Source organism: Garra rufa, chromosome 19 (assembly GCF_049309525.1).
Source record: "Garra rufa chromosome 19, GarRuf1.0, whole genome shotgun sequence".
In the NCBI taxonomy this organism is placed as follows: Eukaryota; Metazoa; Chordata; class Actinopteri; order Cypriniformes; family Cyprinidae; genus Garra; species Garra rufa.
In genome coordinates this window covers 8880162-8899466 of record NC_133379.1, presented here as the reverse complement: position 1 = coordinate 8899466, position 19305 = coordinate 8880162, and positions in this window count along the sequence as shown.

Here is a 19305-nt window from a genome sequence, read left to right as displayed (position 1 = left end):
GTATAAGACAATTAATATTGACAGCATACAGTCAAGTTGTGCGCGCTGGTATTCATCAGGAAGCCCTTACCTGCATGTGTTGTGTCAGCTATTAGACAGTTTACAGAGGAAGGATTACTTTATAAAGGTTTTGAATGGCCCCATTTTGGTGACAAACAATAAAAAATAATCACAATCACAAATTGTCTTACTGTATAAATTTTTTATGAAGTTTACAACATGTATATCAAGCAGATCTGCATTTATGGCTAATTCAATTCAGTTTAATTTATACAGCAATAAATCATAAATATTATTTCATAGTACTGTTAATACCCAATTTAAAACACAACATTGCAACTGTTAATATATACATGTAGATGTACCAAACATATACTACTGAAAGAAAAATATTTTCAGTGTGGGTATCACACTAATGTGTTATATTAGAGGTGGTTAATAACAGCTGGCTCCACTGCTTCAGATCTTCACACAGCCTCATGTCTTGCAATGTCTCCCAAAGCCCTATAAACACAACACATGACAATAAATTACAAATTAGCTGTGCAAACAATGTGAACAAGCTGTAACTAGACTTGATGATTAAAATATTAACAAACTGAGGATAACTGACCAGTAATGCCTTCTCCTATGGTACCGTTTTTACACGGTTCTTAAAACGATATTGCTAATGCTTACAAGCTAGCTACGGTGCTTTACAAAAACTTATACACATCTCGTTGTCTCATTATTTAAATAAATATGTTCACGGATTTGGTATTTATGAGAAGTTGTGAGAAGAAAAACAAGACCTACGGTGCAGTTCACGTTTTCGTCGAGCTGCATCTCTGACGGCTTCGGACGAACCACAGTCTGACAGCGGACCCGATGAAGCTGCTGTGTGCACCGAAGGAACTGCACCGGCTCTGAGCCTCACTTGGTTTTTGCTTCAGCATCTCATGTTGAACTGCATCATATCGCCGGGATGATAATCCTCCAGTGTAAAGTGAACGCGTTTTTCGAAGCAGATGCATTAGTATAGGCCCGTCACTTCATCCGCACAAACGCACCCATATACGGAAGATAGCACCGTTCTTTTTATTGTAAGTAAACCCGTGGACACGATGTCCTGACAGGCTGGAGTTTGTGCAGCCTCCATAAACACAATAATTTACCATGATGATGATCAATTGAAATTAAAAATAACTACCGAAAACACACTAACTCACGACTGCTCCTACTGAATAGCAACAGAGCTTGGCGAACGACTCCCTCTCGTGACGTCATATGACGCGGTGTGGAAAAAAAAGTTGTTTTTGAGAGCGGTCAAGGAAACCGTCACTTTGTCTTCTAAATTTGTGCCCTTAGGTCTTGTAAAATATTTTCAAATAGTGCATTGACGGTTCGTATAGTATTTTCATTCACGAATATATGTTTCTCTCGATTTTTTTTTAACCTGCAATATGCACTTTAAGCCCAAGTGATCATGGTAGCTGACCAAGTGGAAAATATACATGCTAAAAAGTAAAGAGCCAAGAACTGAGCCCTGCGGGACACCAGTATGAACAGGCCCAACCATAGGATTTGTGATCGCGAAAAAGTTACAAACTCACTGCGATCATAAAGTATTTGTGAAGTAACAATACACCTATAGTCGCTTGTAGTCAAATGAGAGATTAGTTCAAATCAGTGTTGTTGTTGTTTTTTTTTAACTAGAGTTGCAGCAAAAGTTTTAAATGATGCTGACACAGCACCAGTTGACAGTCGTTGACAGGTTGACACAAGGAGCAAAAAAACAAGATTTAAATACCCTTGAAGGCAAAGGTTTGAGTATGCAAGTGAAGGCTTTGTACACAACAGCAGTCTACAAAGTGACTCAAGATCTAGCAAGAAAAATTGGGAAATAAAAGTACCAGAAAAGCTAGATCAATTGACTATTTAAGTTATCGTAATTACTATATATAGTGCATAGTGTGTACATTACTGTAAAATAAAGTGCTACAAATTTTAGAACTAAAAAAAAGAGAGAAATAGAAAATCAATACTAAACTGTGGCAGATAAAGTGCTAGCAGCATCGACTTTAAGTAGCCTATTAATATTGCAATAAAGCTATCTAGAATTGCTTTGGTTATTTTCAGTAATCGTAATCTGAGGAGAATATGAAGATCTTAGTTTCAAATAATGCAGAGAGTGAGGGATAGGCCGATGTGCATGTGCCAATTACCTAGTGAATGTCTACTAAGATGTATTACTTCTAGGTTAAAAAAGACACCCACAGATGAAAACTTTGACACCAATGAATCATTTGCAATAACCAAGTCCAGTGTATGACCTTTACAATGAGTAAAGCCGTTAAAAAAAACAGTGTGAGACTAAAACAGCCCAAAATAACAAAAAGTCCTTGGCCTTGGTCAACATGTATACAAAAGTGTATCTCTCTGCGTGTCTGTTTCAGACCAGAGAATGTGAGCGATGCAGAGTCAAGTTTGCCTGGGATGAAGAACAAATTACATGTAATTAACATATTAAATTGGAAAATTACGAAAAAAAAAAATCCTTTATTCACGTTTGAAACTGAGATTAAAAAGTGTGCACTATGCAACACTGATGCATACAGACAATAACCCATTTTCATAATAAAATAGCCTCTTTGTTCACATCTCAATGAAAGAGTATTTTATAGCTCACTTTCCAGCATCTCTATTGAATTTGGCAGGAACGCTGTACTGTTCTCCTAACTCAGACTTGATACGCCCAGAGGTGGGAGAAAAGGAGAAGGTTTCATTAACAGTCGTTTTAATTGCTAATCGACTGTGCTAATTAATGAGAATGGAGCAGGACTATGAAGAGCTGACACAAAGACAGCAGCAGTTCAGACAGTGAGAGAAACCGGTGTCTCAGAATAGATTCAGTGTAAAGAGCTGTACTGGTGATTGTTCTCCCACTAGATTTGGTTTAATAGCCCTCCTAGGCTCTGATAAGGCAGTAGAGGTTAGGAAAGTATAAAGCCTACTGAGTTGCATTGCTGTGTGCTGTCATGAGACACTTTCACACATTAATGTACCACATTTGCCATTCACACATGCCATGGCTTTATGTAGTTGAGCAATAAACTAACATTCACACATTGGCACCAAACTGCCATTAAAACTTTGTGATATAATTTGGCAGAAATCTGTTCAGCTGGAGAGAAGCTGTTTTCGTGTGGAATGTGAAAATGGAGGTATTTGAAAACGAGGTACAAGCAAGGTAATTAAAACATTTCCAGACATGTTAGTGTGGACAACAAACATGGACAAAAAATGATTGAAGGTCACATAATGCCAGATTTCCAAGTTGTTGTGAACACGACAAACTCACATAGAAACATGTGAATGGGCCTTTACAGTAGAATGCTTAGAAACTCAATGGATATTTTATATTAATGCAATACTTTTATTAGGTTCTATTAAACCACCGAACATAAATATATATAAATAGATTTTTGTTCCACTGCCCCTTTTTAAAAGCATTCTGACTAAATGCAGATTTAAGTCTTTAAAAACAACCCATTCTTTAAAAATAAGCATAATGTATATAAATAAACCATCCTCTGATTTTGAATAATGCATGCATAAGGACTTAATGGTAGTCCCAAGTGCTACTGGTGAACACAATGCCTATGGGTATGAAGACGGACAGGCAAGCAATTAAACATCCCTGGAAAAGTAGGCCACGCCAAAATTACACACAAGCCATGAGTGTGCCCTGCTGGGATCCCTAAAGACAAAATAGTGAGCCAAGAATTGCTCAAAAGGTGGGAAGAACCAGACATATTTGAAGAAAAAATTTTCTCAAGGACAAGTAGTGTGAGGATAGATTTTTTTAGAAAGTTATACCTGCTACAGTTATAAACCTTAGCTAGTGTGTTTTATCTGAACATCTGTACGGTAATAGAAAGCTTCATTAGTGTATATTTAGCAGACTTTTAATCATAATTGACCTCATTTAGTCTCCTAATAAACATTTCTGGCCTTAGGTCGAAAAAAAAAACACTATTCACAAATATGTGACCATCAATTGGCAGCATGTTGATGGACACTTCAGGCTCCAGGAGAGGAGTCGTTATTCGAAAAAATGGCGGAAAGTGGAGACGCGGCGGATGTAGTATGTCCGAATTCCATTCATACTACCCATATTCATACTATATAGAATGTACTGTTTTAACGGTCAAGTACGTTTGAATTTAAATGTAGTACCTACTGAAGCAGTATGCGATTTCGGACGCAGCAAATCTTTCCTGCTGTTATGAAGCAGTCCGGCGACATGACAAAGAAAGTTGATCCTGATTGGTCCTCTTTTTTTGCAGTGCTGATTGGCTCACAGATAGAACCTTATAGAACCAAGTTATAGTTCGACTTTGTAGATAGAACCTTTTTCTTTTCTAAATAAAAAGTCCTAAAATGTACACAACTTTAAAAAAAAAACATCACATAATGTAAATAAGTTGTCACAGAATAAGAATACGTGAATAACTAAATTTTGACAAAAATGTCAGATAGAACCTTATAATTCTAAGGCGACGATTTGATATGATTAATATCATGTTTTGTTTTTAATTTATTTTTTGGCATTTTTGCCTTTATTATGATAGGACAGATCAGACATGACAGGAAGCAAAGTGGGAGAGAGATGGGGGGCAGGATCGGGAAAGGTCCTCGAGTCGGGATTCGAACACAACGCAACGCAATGGTGCTTTATGTCGACGCGCTGCCCACAAGGCTATTGGCGCCGACAATGTTTTTTATATATAATGGTTTCATTCTAAACATGGTGATTTTCTTTACGCTGGACACCCAACATAAAATATGATATTTACCATCAGAATCTAACAATGTCATGTCAACAAATAGAAAAGTCATCCTTTTATTAATTATCATGTTAATTATTGTGCCTTTTAGCTTCAACAGCAGGGTGCTTTTTACCCCAAATACCATACTTTTACATATTCTTTCATTATTTAAAAACCGTTGCTTTAATTATCTTAAACAAAACTGAAAATCATTAAGTATAATATAATATGAATATAGTATGTCTCAAAATATATTGAAGATATATTTTAGTGATTCCCATTTGCTATTTAAATCTACATTTTTAAAAACATCAAATTTTAGATCAAGCACAGAATCAAATTTGCACTGCTGTTCGCGATTGTGTCAAGAACTTGCATGTGTATTTTGAAAAGCGGATGTTTTGAAATGAGTGTTGTGACCACATCATGTTAGCAAGCTGGCAACAAGCTAATCATTCTAGAAATGTGGTAATCATATTAAAAACATGCACATGATAGTAACATGCTAATCATGCTAACAACATGCTAGAAACATGATTAACAACATTCTAGCAACATATTTATCATGATAAAAACAAGCTAGCAACATGCTGATCATGCTAAAAACATGACAGAAACATGCAAATTTTCTTAGAAACATACTAACAACGTTAGAAACAACATGCTAGTGACATTAGTTGTGTTATACATATACTAGCAACATGTTCATGTTAAAACATGCTAGAAACACACTAATCATACTAACAACATGCTAACAGCATGCTAGCAAGATGATAATCATGTTAAAAACAAACTAACAACAAGCTAATCATGCTAGAAACATGCTATTACCATGCTAATCATGCTAAAAGCATGCTAGTAACATGATAATTATGTTATGCTGCGTTCAAGTCCTCCTGGGACATTCATACTTACAAGCTGACAAATGGTAATTAGAACATCAGGTAAGTTCAATTCACTATGGTCAGAATATGATGGCGATTTAACTTTTCTACATTAAATTAAATGATTTTTTTAAACTCATCTTTGTGTTTTTGCTTTTTTCTGTTTTTATTCAATTTATGAAGATATTCTAAATTGAATCATTATATATGTTATGGTAATTATACAATAATATAATAATTTGTATTTTGTACAATACAAAAAATAAAAAAATGTATTTCAACAAATTTACTGTCAATACAGACGCTGTATATCTATAGTTTTTGGCAGTATATCTAAAGTCCATTGTATCTGACACTTAAAGAAAATTTTGAGTTTCCCACTCATAAAAACAACTTTGTGATGGTGTTCATGTGCATTTGACTCGTAAATACAATATATCCGACATGACTTGAACACACCATTAGAAAACATACTAACAATATGTTAGAAACATGATTGGCAACATGCTTAGCACATGCAAATCGTGTTAAAAACGTGCTAGCAACATGTTAATAATGCTAAAGCATGCTAGCAACATGTTAATGATGTTAGAAATGCACTACCAACATGTTAATCATGCTAAAAACATGCTAGTAACACACTAATCATACTCACAACATGCAAACAAGATGATAATCGTGTTAGAAACAAGCTAGCAACATGCTAATCATGCTAAAAACGTTTCTGCTAGAAACATGTTAGCACCATGCTAATCATGCTAAAAACGTGGTAGCAAAATGCTAATTATGTTAAAGGCGTCATCGGATGCAAAACTAACTTTTACATGTTGTTTGAACAATAATGTGTGTTGGCAGTTTGTGTACACAACCACCCTACAATGATAAAAATCCACCCAGTGGTATTTTTTACATTTTTGAAAGTAATATCCCCTTTTTAAAACCGGGTCATTCTCAGCTTCTTGTCATTGTGACGAAACACAGTTGATTGACATGAGCGCCTTACCTTAGACCCGCCCTCACCAAGCTGAAACAGTCCGAATACGATTGCCACTGTGTGACTCAGGTGCAGAGGAAGACTCTAATTGAGCGATTGAGGTGTTCTGTTGTTGGATGTAATAATGAACAAAGCAGTAGTCATATACTCCTGACATCTGAGCCGCTTAAGAGGCAGAGGACAACGTTACTTTCATTTTAAAAAGGAAAGTGCCAATCTTGATCTACATATGCATCTATGTTCGTGTGAATCATTCGTGATGCAGCTTCACCCACAGCAGAAATGAGTATAAGGGTTTTTATGCATCTTTGCAAACAGCCTTTCTTAATAATGTGCTTGTTGGCAAGTTTCGCAGATAAACGTGGCTAAATACAACTAAATGCGGCTAAAGTAAACATTACAGCTCGTAATCCCTCAGCAGAGAGTGGCGAGGCAAGCGGAGCTCATTTGCATTTAAAGAACCCATGCGATAAAATGAGCTGATATTTCGCAGAGCTGATTTTGACAAGGTAAAAGGGTGTTTTTTACAATACTATTGAGAATTTTTAACCAAAGTATATTAGAGACTTTTCATTAATACCTTAAAGAATCATATGAACTTGTGGAAAATGGGCATCCGATGACCCCTTTAAAACATACTAACATGTTAGAAACATGATTAACAGGCTTTGTGTTAAAAGCATGCTAGCAACATGCTGATCATGATAAAACATGCTAGCAACGTTAATTACATTAAGCAACATATATATAGCAATATATATATATATAGCAACATTCTAATCAGGGCCGCTGCTGGCCAAATGGGTGCCCTAAGCAAAAATGTACTTTTGTGCCCCCTCCCCCAAATATTACGGAAGTAAAAATAAAATAAAATAATAAAAAAAACACCTACTATAGGGGCCAAAATAGAACTTTATTCAAATAAAAGTAATTACACAATTAAATTGTATCATTTATAAATTACAATTGTATCTCTACAGCAAAAAAAAAAAAAAAAAAAAACTAAAATTACACTTTAAATAAAACTTTTAAAAATGTGAAATCTTAATAAAATAAACAATAATAAACTGAAATAAAATCAACACTGTCATCTGCTGGAGCTTTCCAAAGTTCAAAATTTACAATAAAGCAGACTTTGACAATAAAGCAGACAAGGGTTATGATGTCCACATATTTTTGTTGAGGAAATGATAAGAAAGATTATGTGGATATTTTAAACGTTTGGTCAATATTAAACAAGGAATTTGATCATCATGTAAGTGTAACAACTGCATTTGGTGCCCTTTTCAGGCATTTCTATTAAAATTGTAATGTAAACTGTTAATTTTGTATTAGATTATGTATTTTAACACTGTTATTTAATGACACCATATGGTCATTATTAATCAATAATCATAATTGCCTCTGTGTTTTAATATAATGAATTTTAAGTCACTGTGTTTACTTAGATCTGCTTGTATTCATATTAAGAAAGATGCGTAAAGGTGCGTTCACACCGGACGCGAATGAAGCGGCAAGCGCGAGTGATTTACATGTTAAGTCAATGCAAAGACGCGAATAGCCATCCTGCGGCGCGAAACGCGCGAATGAGGCGGCGCGAAACGCGCGAATAGCGCGAATGGCGCGGCGCGCATTGAGCGTTTCAAGCGATTGCCGCGCGAATCGCGCGAGTTCAAAAATCTGAACTTCGGCGGAATTCCGCGCCGCGGTAACCAATCAGGAGCTCGCTGTAGTAGTGACGTGATCAGTGAGCGGAGGCTAAATTTTTTAACAAAGATGGAGGAGAAGATTATTGTTGCTGTGTGCGGACACCCGGAATTGTACGACACAACCTCGTATTTTTATAGAAACAGGAATAAAAAGGATCTTGCTTGGAAGAAAGTGAGTGAAGAGGTCGGAGAAACTGGTAAGTTATAAAAAAGTTCTTTACTCATTATGCATATTGAGACTACAGGTTAGCTAAAGCCGGCATATCGCCGTATTTTCAACTAATTTCCAGCTCACTAGTCAATGTGTTTATTCAGAGGAAGTATGCAGGAAAAAGTGGAAGTGTTTGAGGGACACTTATTTAAAGGAGAGGAGAAAGGAGATGGAGAAGAGGAGTGGGTCAGCAGCAGGGTCAGGAAAAAAGTGGCGGTACTCTGCGGTCCTGTCTTTCCTCGACCCCTTCGTTTCTCCCCGTGAAACAAGCGGGAATATGGAGAGGGGGGATGAGGATAGTCAGAGTAGTATAGTCAAAAATTATTTATTTGTGATTGGACCAGTGTTTTGTGTAATGTTCATGGAAATGCAACAATGAGACAGATTACATAAAAAAAAAAAAGAATATTTACAATAAAGGGTATGGTATGGTATTATTTATTGCCATGTCAGCAACAAAAGGCTATCTTCAGGGCAAACAACGTGTAATGCATATTTACAAGAGATAAACATAAAAGACATAAAACAACACAGGATATAATAAACAAAAACAATAATAAACAAAATACAAAAACAATTACTCGGTCGGTTGCCATGGGACTGCTCCTTCCTCAGAAAAGTGAGCCATGAAATTCTCCCTGACTCGGAGGGCCTCTCGTGCAGAATTATTGGCTGCAACCCGACCGAGACATTGCAGCGAGTCCTCTGACCCTTGAGCCGTTCCCCTCACAGCAGGTGCCTCCGCAGATCTCCTCATGAAGTTGTGGAGGACACACGTCGCCTTCACACACCTCTCCAGAACATCAGGCTGAACTTCTATGAGGCGACGATACATCCTCCACTGTGAAGACAGGATCCCGAACGCGTTCTCCACCACTAGCCGGGCTCTGGAGAGACGGTAATTAAACACCCGTTTCTCTCTTGGAAGTGTGCGTCCAGGAAACGGCCTCATGAGGTTTTTCCGGAGGGGAAAGGCCTCATCTGCCACAAAGACATAGGGCAGGGGTCCTCTGTGGTCAGCACCAGGAAGAGGACGGTCAGGTGGCAGATGGAGGGTACCATCCCTGAGTGCCTGACCAAAGGCTGAGTTGGCCAGAGTCCCGCCATCACTCGTCCGCCCGTATCCCCCAACATCAATCACCCGGAAGCAATATTCAGCGTCCACAACAGCAAGGAGAACTAAGGAAAAAGTTCCCTTGTAGTTGAAGAACTGGGATCCGGTGTTGAGTGGTGCCTTTATGAGGACGTGCTTGCCGTCCAGTGCTCCACAGCAGAGCGGGAAGTTCCACCTCTCCTCAAAGCCCTCTGCGATGGTCCTCCATTCATCAGCGGAGGGCACAGCCATGAACTCCTCCACTAAGCAGTCCCAGATTGCAGTCACCACATCTGGGACAATCTTGCACACTGTGGAGACACCAACACGGAAGCTGCTGGCGATGGTCCGGAAGGAGTCTCCAGTGGCAAGATATCTTATAAGAGACAGAAAATTAAAATTATTAATTATAAATATGTATAATACTACTGTTTGTAACATCATTCCTTGATAATATTTTACCTTTATTTACCATTTGCCCTGTTTTTTAGCCAAGCTACATTGCAAAAACAGACTATTTCTGAATATTATAATATTCAATAATATTTCACACACACACACACACACACACATATATATATATATTATATATATATATATATATATAAATATATATACACAAACACACACACACACACTAGCTGTCATTTCATTGAAGTGCTGTATTGTTAACTGCGTGTTCAGTAGACTATATATGAATAAAAGTTATTCATATTTATAATTAAAATTATTAATTATAAATATGTATAATACTAATGTTTGTGACATCATTCTTTGATAATATTTTACCTTTATTTACCATTTGCCCTGTTAGCTAAGCTACATTGCAAAAACAGACTATTACTAAATATTATAATATTCAATAATATTACACACACAAGTTGTCATTTTATTTATGTGCTGTATTGTTAACTGCGTGTTCAGTAGACTATATATATGTATAAAATTTATTCACTTACCGGAGGCAGATGGACAGGCGCTCTGCAGGTGGAATAGAGCGCCTGTAGTTGGTGTCTTGGAGGGAAATCCTCCCACCGACACGGGACAGCAGGTCATCAAACTGGGACCGGCTCAATCGGAAGTACCGCTGAAACCGGCCGTCATCCAGGCGCAGCTCTTGGAGGAGTCGGTGAAACTCACCAAGCTGGGTACGCCTCTGAAGGATCTGATGGACCCAGAAACGACGCCGAACAACTTTACGACGTTTTTCAGCCTTCCACAACAAATAAAGCGCAGCTACTCTCTCAACGAAATCCATGTCAGCCATTTTGCAACGAACAGACTGGCGGCCAGGCAGCAGAAGCCCCTCCCATGACGCGAATTCGCGTCTGTTGTGAAGTTGTTTGCACGCGCGAATGACGCGAATTTTACCGCGCGAATAGCGCGAGTAAACTCAAATGTTCAAGCGGTCAACTACGCGCGAATAGCGCGTTTTTTCCGCGCAAGTCGCGTCCGGTGTGAACGCACCTTAAGTCGTGAAATTATTACCGACATTAAAACACATTATTAACGTTGACAGAATAAAATAAAGTTTCACAGGATTATGAACGCACCTGAAAGTGATGCACGGGCTTCATCTTGGGCTTTTTTTTTTCTTTCGTTTCTCGGCGCCGGACTGTTAATGTCTCTTTCCAGGACCAGGCATATTGTTCATCAATTATTATCATCATTTTTGGCCAAATAGGCAGCCGTAAACAGAGGTGAGGGCGCTTCGCGGCGCAGATGCTGCGGGTCATCACGTGTGCTTACTAGCCTACTCTGCGCTCACCGTAAAATGCAATATATACGTTTATATTTTTATATTTTTGTTAATTTGTATATGTATATTATTAATATTAATTTATTATTATAATATATAAAAACGATTTTTTTGAGCAGCTGGGATGGTGCCCCCCTGGGAGTTGATGCCCTACGCAGACTGCGTACTCTGCGTATAGGGAGCGGCGGTACTGATTCTAATCATGCAAGGGATATTTTAATCATGCTAATAACATGCTATCAACATATATTGAATCTATCTAAACTTTAAATCTTGAAGCTTTTACAACTGCTTCAAACTGCTGGTTTTGATGCTGGGATGTTGTTTAGGTAGGTTTTGATGCTGGTTTAAGCTGGTCCTTTGCTGGTTTATGCTGGTCCTTAGTTGGTTTATGCTGGTCTTTGCTGGTTTATGCTGGACCAGCTTACATCAGCATCAAAACTACCTAACCAGCATATGCTGTTTTTTTTCACCTGGGAATTCATTTGTAATGATGTAGTTGCAATTTAGTACATGTCAAATATAATCAAATAACACATTATAGTTAAAATTATGATCAAGTAAAATTATAATCAAGCACATGTGCTTTAATATGTTAGTCAATGCATCAAAATAAGTCTACTTCTTTAAAGCACAACAATATATATATATATATACATGTATATACATTTAAGTCTACATAAGCTTAGTAAACATAGTCATGATTCGAAGATTTGAAGTACACTGCTAGTACTCATACTCATACTCATCACACAATCCAGTGAAGCACACTTCTTTTTCACAAGGGAAGTCTCATCGTATTTTTCCCCCTATTGGTATTCTGTTTAATGCTGAAATACAGTACAAGTTTTACACTGTGAATGCCACTTCATGTAGACGTCTGTGCATGAAATGCCTGTGGCATTTGTCAAGTTCTGACTATGTAAAATGAAACATCTACGTTCACCAAACTACGCTCTCGCCTAAAATGAGGTGACAGATGTCACAATCAGAAATCTGTTGGGACCCTGTTAGAGGGGGTCGTCGGCATCAGCACAGTGGGAGAGCTTCCTGTTGAGATGAGTCATCTGTGTAAAAACAAAACGGGGTGTCGTAGAGCTTCGCTTTCAGTAAGTTTGTGGTGTTCTGTGATTTTGTTTTAACCTTGCTTGCTTTACTTAGTCATGACGGGTGACCTGCTACCTCCCTCCCTGTGGCCAGACAACAGCTTTTGGGTGACAGGAGCACAGCAGGACACATGCATACACACACACACACACACACACACACACACACACACACACACACACACACACACACAGAGAAATTTGCAGTAACCTCTTGAGGGAGCCAATCCATTTCCTAAGCCATAGGCTCTGCAGTCATAGTATGTCACATTCATCTTCTTATTCAGATGAAAGAGACGTTTATCATGACATACATGTTTGTAAGGCTCAATCTGACTAAAAGAGATGAATAAGTCCAACAGGATCTGTCACAGTACTTAAGTATGTATGAAAACCAGAGGGACAGCATTAGTCCTACTTTTTGATGCTACAAATTACAAGCATCACTGTGAAATAGTCTTTAAACACTCATTTAGGGCATCACTGAAGAAGACATATCTCAATCCTACACTGCTTTTAATGCCACTAGACTGACTTACACTGAGGTACTTAGATTGCATTTTGGTTCGTCACTTAGTGTTCAAATAAATTATACTTACAAATACTGACGTGTTGTTTTCCACTTTGCTTTTCAGCACATGCGTCACAAGTGCATTGCCACAGGTTGTGCTGAGACACGGAAGCTCGATGCTTCAGCTGCCTCCATAGCAACAGTGAAACATCACAATTGGCTAAACCTTAATTTAACTGGACCTGTTTCTCCCAGGCACTTCCATGCTCTTGTGTTTTCCCTGAGTGTGATTACTGTGTTCTGTTTAAGGGTTTGGAAATGCTGTAGTATGCATATTTTTATAGGTTTGTAGTATTTCCATTAGTTACCTGCTAAAACATTAACTATTTTTACATTTATTATTTTGTCCTTTGTGAAAAAGAATTGCACTAATTGTACTGAATGTGCTCTTGTAGTGTACTTTAAATCTTAAAGTTTGTTTTTAAGAAAACTTGCAGAACTACTTGCAGATAATATATTATTAATGGAATTATACAATTCTAATTCGTATTTCTAATTCTGGCTAATTCGTACCAATTTGTACGACCTCACTTATACAATTGTGTGCGATTTGTCTAGAGTCCAGTAACGAGTAGGTTTAGGGGCAGGGTTAAGGGTAGGTCAATCGACGATTTGGAAACTCATAAAATATTTACGATTTAGCAAAAATTTTATGAGGTGGCTAATTCATACAAAATTGTACAACCTCACCCATACGATTCTGTGCAATTTGTCTAGACCCCAGTGACGGGTGGGTTTAGGGGCTAGGTTTGGGGTAGGTCATTCGTCTGATTGGGGAACTCGTAAAATACATATGATTTAGCAAAAATTTTACAAGGTGGCTAATTCGATTTTGTATGATTACAATTTGATACTAATATGATTTTGCACGATTTGTCTGGACCCCAGCGACAGGTAGGTATGGTTTGGGCTATTTTTTTACGATCTCTACGACCTCACTCATATGATTTTTGTACAATTTGTCTAGACCCCAATGACAGGTAGGTTAAGGGGCGGGGTTAGGGTTAGTCAATACGAACGCCGGCGGAGCTCATAAAATATGTACAATTTAGCAAAAATTTTATGAGGTGGCTAATTTGTACGAATATCTACAACCATACTCATATGATTTTTTTATGATTTGTCTAGACCCCAGTGACAGGTAGGATAAGGGGTGGGGTTAGGGTTAGTCATTTATACGATTGGGGAGCTTGTAAAATACATACGATTTATCAAAGATTTTATGAGGCTAATTTGTACGAATATCTACAACCATACTCATACGATTTTGTATGATTTGTCTAGACCCCAGTGACAGGTAGGATAAGGGGTGGGGTTAGGGTTAGTCATTTATACGATTGGGGAGCTTGTAAAATACATACGATTTATCAAAAATTTTATGAGGCTAATTTGTACGAATATCTACAACCATACTCATACGATTTTGTATGATTTGTCTAGACCCCAGTGACAGGTAGGATAAGGGGTGGGGTTAGGGTTAGTCATTTATACGATTGGGGAGCTTGTAAAATACATACGATTTAGCAAAAATTTTACAAGGTTGCTAATTCCTACAAATTTATACAACCTCACTCGTACAATTTTGCATGATTTGTCTAGACCCCAGTGACAGGTAGGATAAGGGGCAGGGTTAGGGTTAGTCATTCATACGATTGGGGAGCTCATAAAATATGTACGATTCAGCAAAATGAGGTTTAGCTAATTCGTACGAATTTATACAACCTCACTCATACGATTGTGTGCAATTTGTCTAGACCCCAGTGATAGGTTGGTTTAAGGACAAGGTTAGGGGTATGTACAATTGGGGAACTCGTAAAACATTTACGGTTTAGCAAAAAAAAATTATGAGGTGGCTAATTCCTACAAATTCGTACTTCCTCATTATTACGAGTGTGTACGATTTGTCTAAACCCCAGTGATGGGTAGGTTTAGGGGCAAGTTAGGGGTAGGTAATTTGTACAGTTGGGGAACACGTAAAATATTTACAATTTAGCAAAAGTTTTATAAGGTGTCTAATTCATACAAATTCATACGACCTTACTTGATTATGTGCGATTTGTGTAGACCCCATTGACGGGTAGGTTTAGAGGCATCTCATTCGTACAACTTCTTTATTTTTTTATTATTATTTTTTTTTAATAAAACAATTTATTGTTGTTTAAAGTTAATTTCTACTCCTGAGGGACACCATCTAACATGGCAAATGAAGACTGACCTGTGTGTTAGCAAATCTGTGATTTCTTCTTAAGAATATGATGCTCTCCCTGAAAGCCAGCCCGCTATAAGCCCAGTCTGTTCTGATGGGTTTTAGAAGGTTTAGAGGTATTTGTCAGTTTAGCCAAGCTGGGAGACCAAGCAGTCACACTAGCAAACCACCACAAGCTGTTTTAAACAAGTTATGTGATCCTATGAGCACACCGCTCTTTGTGGGATTTTTTTTTTTGTCTTTGACTGAATTTTTTTTTTTTTTTTTTCCACCAGCCCAGATATGGCTTGATCTACCTTATACTTTGAGAAAATCCTCTTAAATCTAAAACCTCAGAAGGATTTGCAAATGTCCTTAAGTGTCGTATCCAATCAATGATAAAACAAGTTCAAAGGATCTTTTGAACACCAGTCTCACAGATCTTGTTCTTGTCAAATACAGTGCCGTTCACTATAGGCTTTTGAATTAAGACTCTGCACGGATAAACCCAGAAAATGTTATTGTTATTGCTTATTTCACAAGGGAATTAAATTTCTTTTAAATTATGTTTCGTGTTAAATTTAAGCCTTTTAATATTGTTGTCTAGGAGAAACAAAAAAACATCTTCTGTTTCTTAATAATAATATTCACTTTATTTTTTTTTTTCAAATGCTCTGTATTTAGTTGAATACCATTGTAAGAGTCTTCTCTTTTTATACTCATTCAGCATCTGTAGTCAACTGATTACAGAGTCAGTGCATCCATGGCAGTTGTTTTCGATCTGTATCTTGACATTCAGGATGTGGCTCAGTCTTCTCAGCACGAGAGAATGTGAGGTGAAGGAGAGCTAGGAACAGATGAGATGAACAGGGCTGCTAATTAGCCAAGCAGAAATAAACCAGCTGTCAGTCTAATCTGCGACTGCTGTGCTTCACTCATATGAAACACCCACCCACATAATAATCAGCTAATAATCAGCCATGTTGTTCCTTTACATGCAATAAAAGTGAATAAAATATAGGACTATCACAGTAATGGACTTCTGAACTACTATAGTATGCTCTATTTTCCAAGTCTTCTGAAAGAATTAGATCATTTCCAGAATAAAAAAATGATGATTGATAATTTACTCAACATATGTCTTCCAAGATGTCTTTCTTTTTTTGATCAGTCAAAAAGAAATTAAGATTTTTGAGGAAAACATTCCAGGATTGTTATCCATATAATGGCCTCTAATAGTGGCCAACGGGTTGAAGGTCCAAATTGCAGTTTCAGTGCAGCTTCAAAGGGCTTTACATGATCTCAGCCGAAAAATAAAGGTCTTATCTAGCAAACAATTTTTCACGTTTTACACCCTACCCTACCATTTTGAACTGAAGTACACAGATGAATAACCAAACATGCGTGACCTTACCAACGTGATTACGCAAAGTCGCAGATGCCCATCGCAGAGCTATAGTGCAAGACAACCATTTGTGGTTAAAAAGTATATACATATTTATTTTTCTTTTTTAGAAAATGACTGATCATTTTATTAGATAATTTAATAGACCCTTATTCCTTGGCTGGGATCATGTCCTTTGAAGCTGCATTGAAACTGCAATTTGGTCCTTCAACCCACTGAAACCCATTGAAGTCCATTATATGGAGAAAAAATCCTGAATGTTTTCCTCAAAAATCTTAATTTCTTTTCGAATGAAGAAAGAAAGACATGAACATCTTGGATGACATGGGGGTGAGTAAATTACCAGGAAATTTTAATTCAGAAAAGTACTAATCCTTAAAGAGTCGAATAGACCATTTCTTTCTTTCTTTCTTTCTTTCTTTCTTTCTTTCTTTCTTTCTTTCTTTCTTTCTTTCTTTCTTTCTTTCTTTCTTTCTTTCTTTCTTTTTGCTGTTTTAACTTCCTCTCAGGTGTTTTTCCTAAAATTGCTTTGATGACTTGCCCTTGTAAAGAAAACTGATTTTGGACACTTATTTCCACATTAATTTAATGCAATTAAATAAAATGTATTATAGGTTAAATGTATATTAAATAAAGTTTGACCCACTTAAGAAGGACTTATTTTCAATCTTCAAAAGTACTTCCATAACTACTTCTTCAAAGAATGATCATTAAACCACAATGCACTTTAAAGTAAATGTTTTAGACATTAAGTGTACTTACAGTCATGAAAGTGTACCCTCTTTAAATATACTTAAGTGACTTTCAAATTCACTAATATTACATTATCTGCAAATAGAGTTTTTAATATACAGTCGTGGCCAAAAGTTTTGAGAATGACACAAATATTAGTTTTCACAAAGTTTGCTGCTAAACTGCTTTTAGATCTTTGTTTCAGTTGTTTCTGTGATGTACTGAAATATAATTACAAGCACTTCATACGTTTCAAAGGCTTTTATCGACAATTATATGGCATTTATGCAAATAGTCAGTATTTGCAGTGTTGGCCCTTCTTTTTCAGGACCTCTGCAATTCGACTGGGCATGCTCTCAATCAACTTCTGGGCCAAATCCTGACTGATAGCAACCCATTCTTTCATAATCACTTCTTGGAGTTTGTCAGAATTAGTGGGTTTTTGTTTGTCCAACTGCCTCTTGAGGATTGACCACAAGTTCTCAATGGGATTAAGATCTGGGGAGTTTCCAGGTCATGGACCCAAAATGTTAACGTTTTGGTCCCCGAGCCACTTAGTTATCACTTTTTCCTTTTGGCACGGTGCTCCATCGTGCTGGAAAATGCATTGTTCTTCACCAAACTGTTGTTGGATTGTTGGAAGAAGTTGCTGTTGGAGGGTGTTTTGGTACCAGTCTTTATTCATGGCTGTGTTTTTGGGCAAAATTGTGAGTGAGCCCACTCCCTTGGATGAGAAGCAACCCCACACATGAATGGTCTCAGGATGCTTTACTGTTGGCATGACACAGGACTGATGGTAGCGCTCACCTTTTCTTCTCCGGACAAGCCTTTTTCCAGATGCCCCAAACAATCGGAAAGAGGCTTCATCGGAGAATATGACTTTGCCCCAGTCTTCAGCAGTCCATTTGCCATACTTTCTGCAGAAGATCAATCTGTCCCTGATGGTTTTTTTGGAGAGAAGTGGCTTCTTTGCTGCCCTTCTTGACACCAGGCCATCTTCCAAAAGTCTTGGCCTCACTGTGCGTGCAGATGCGCTCACACCTGCCTGCTGCCATTCCTGAGCAAGCTCTGCACTGGTGGCACTCCGATCCCGCAGCTGAATCCTCTTTAGGAGACGATCCTGGCGCTTGCTGGACTTTCTTGGATGCCCTGAAGCCTTCTTAACAATGCAGTGGAAAGTTTTTTCGGGATTAAGTTAATTTTCATGGCAAAGAAGGACTATGCAATTCATCTGATCACTCTTCATAACATTCTGGAGTATATGCAAATTGCTATTATAAAAACTTAAGCAGCAACTTTTCCAATTTCCAATATTTATGTAATTCTCAAAACTTTTGGCCACGACTGTACTTTTAAAATTTGATGTGAACTAGAAGTGCACATTCAATACAATTAAGCACTCTTTCAAAAGAGTGGGTCTTTTTATAATGAAAAAATTTGAAATGTAGGTTTGCATTCCAATTAATTTCAATAGTGTTTACCAGAACAAAGAGAAACAATTGAAATATCGAAGAGATGTCAAATGTGATTTTCCTTATCTATAAGATGTGTGTTGATGTTTGTCTGAAAATGGTTTTATTACACTTTAACACACACACATTCATGTGCATGTAGTTTATGGGGACATTCCATGAGTGTAATGGTACAAACTGTATTTTCTATTGCCCTACCCCAACTATTAAACCTAGCGTTTACAGAAAACTGGCAATTTTTTAATAAAAAAAAAAAACAGTTTAGTATGTTTTTAAACCATTTGGTTTACGGTGGGACAGGAAGTGTACAGGTGCGCCTCAAACAATTAGAATAACGTGAAAAAGTTAATTTTTTATTGTTTAAAAAATATTA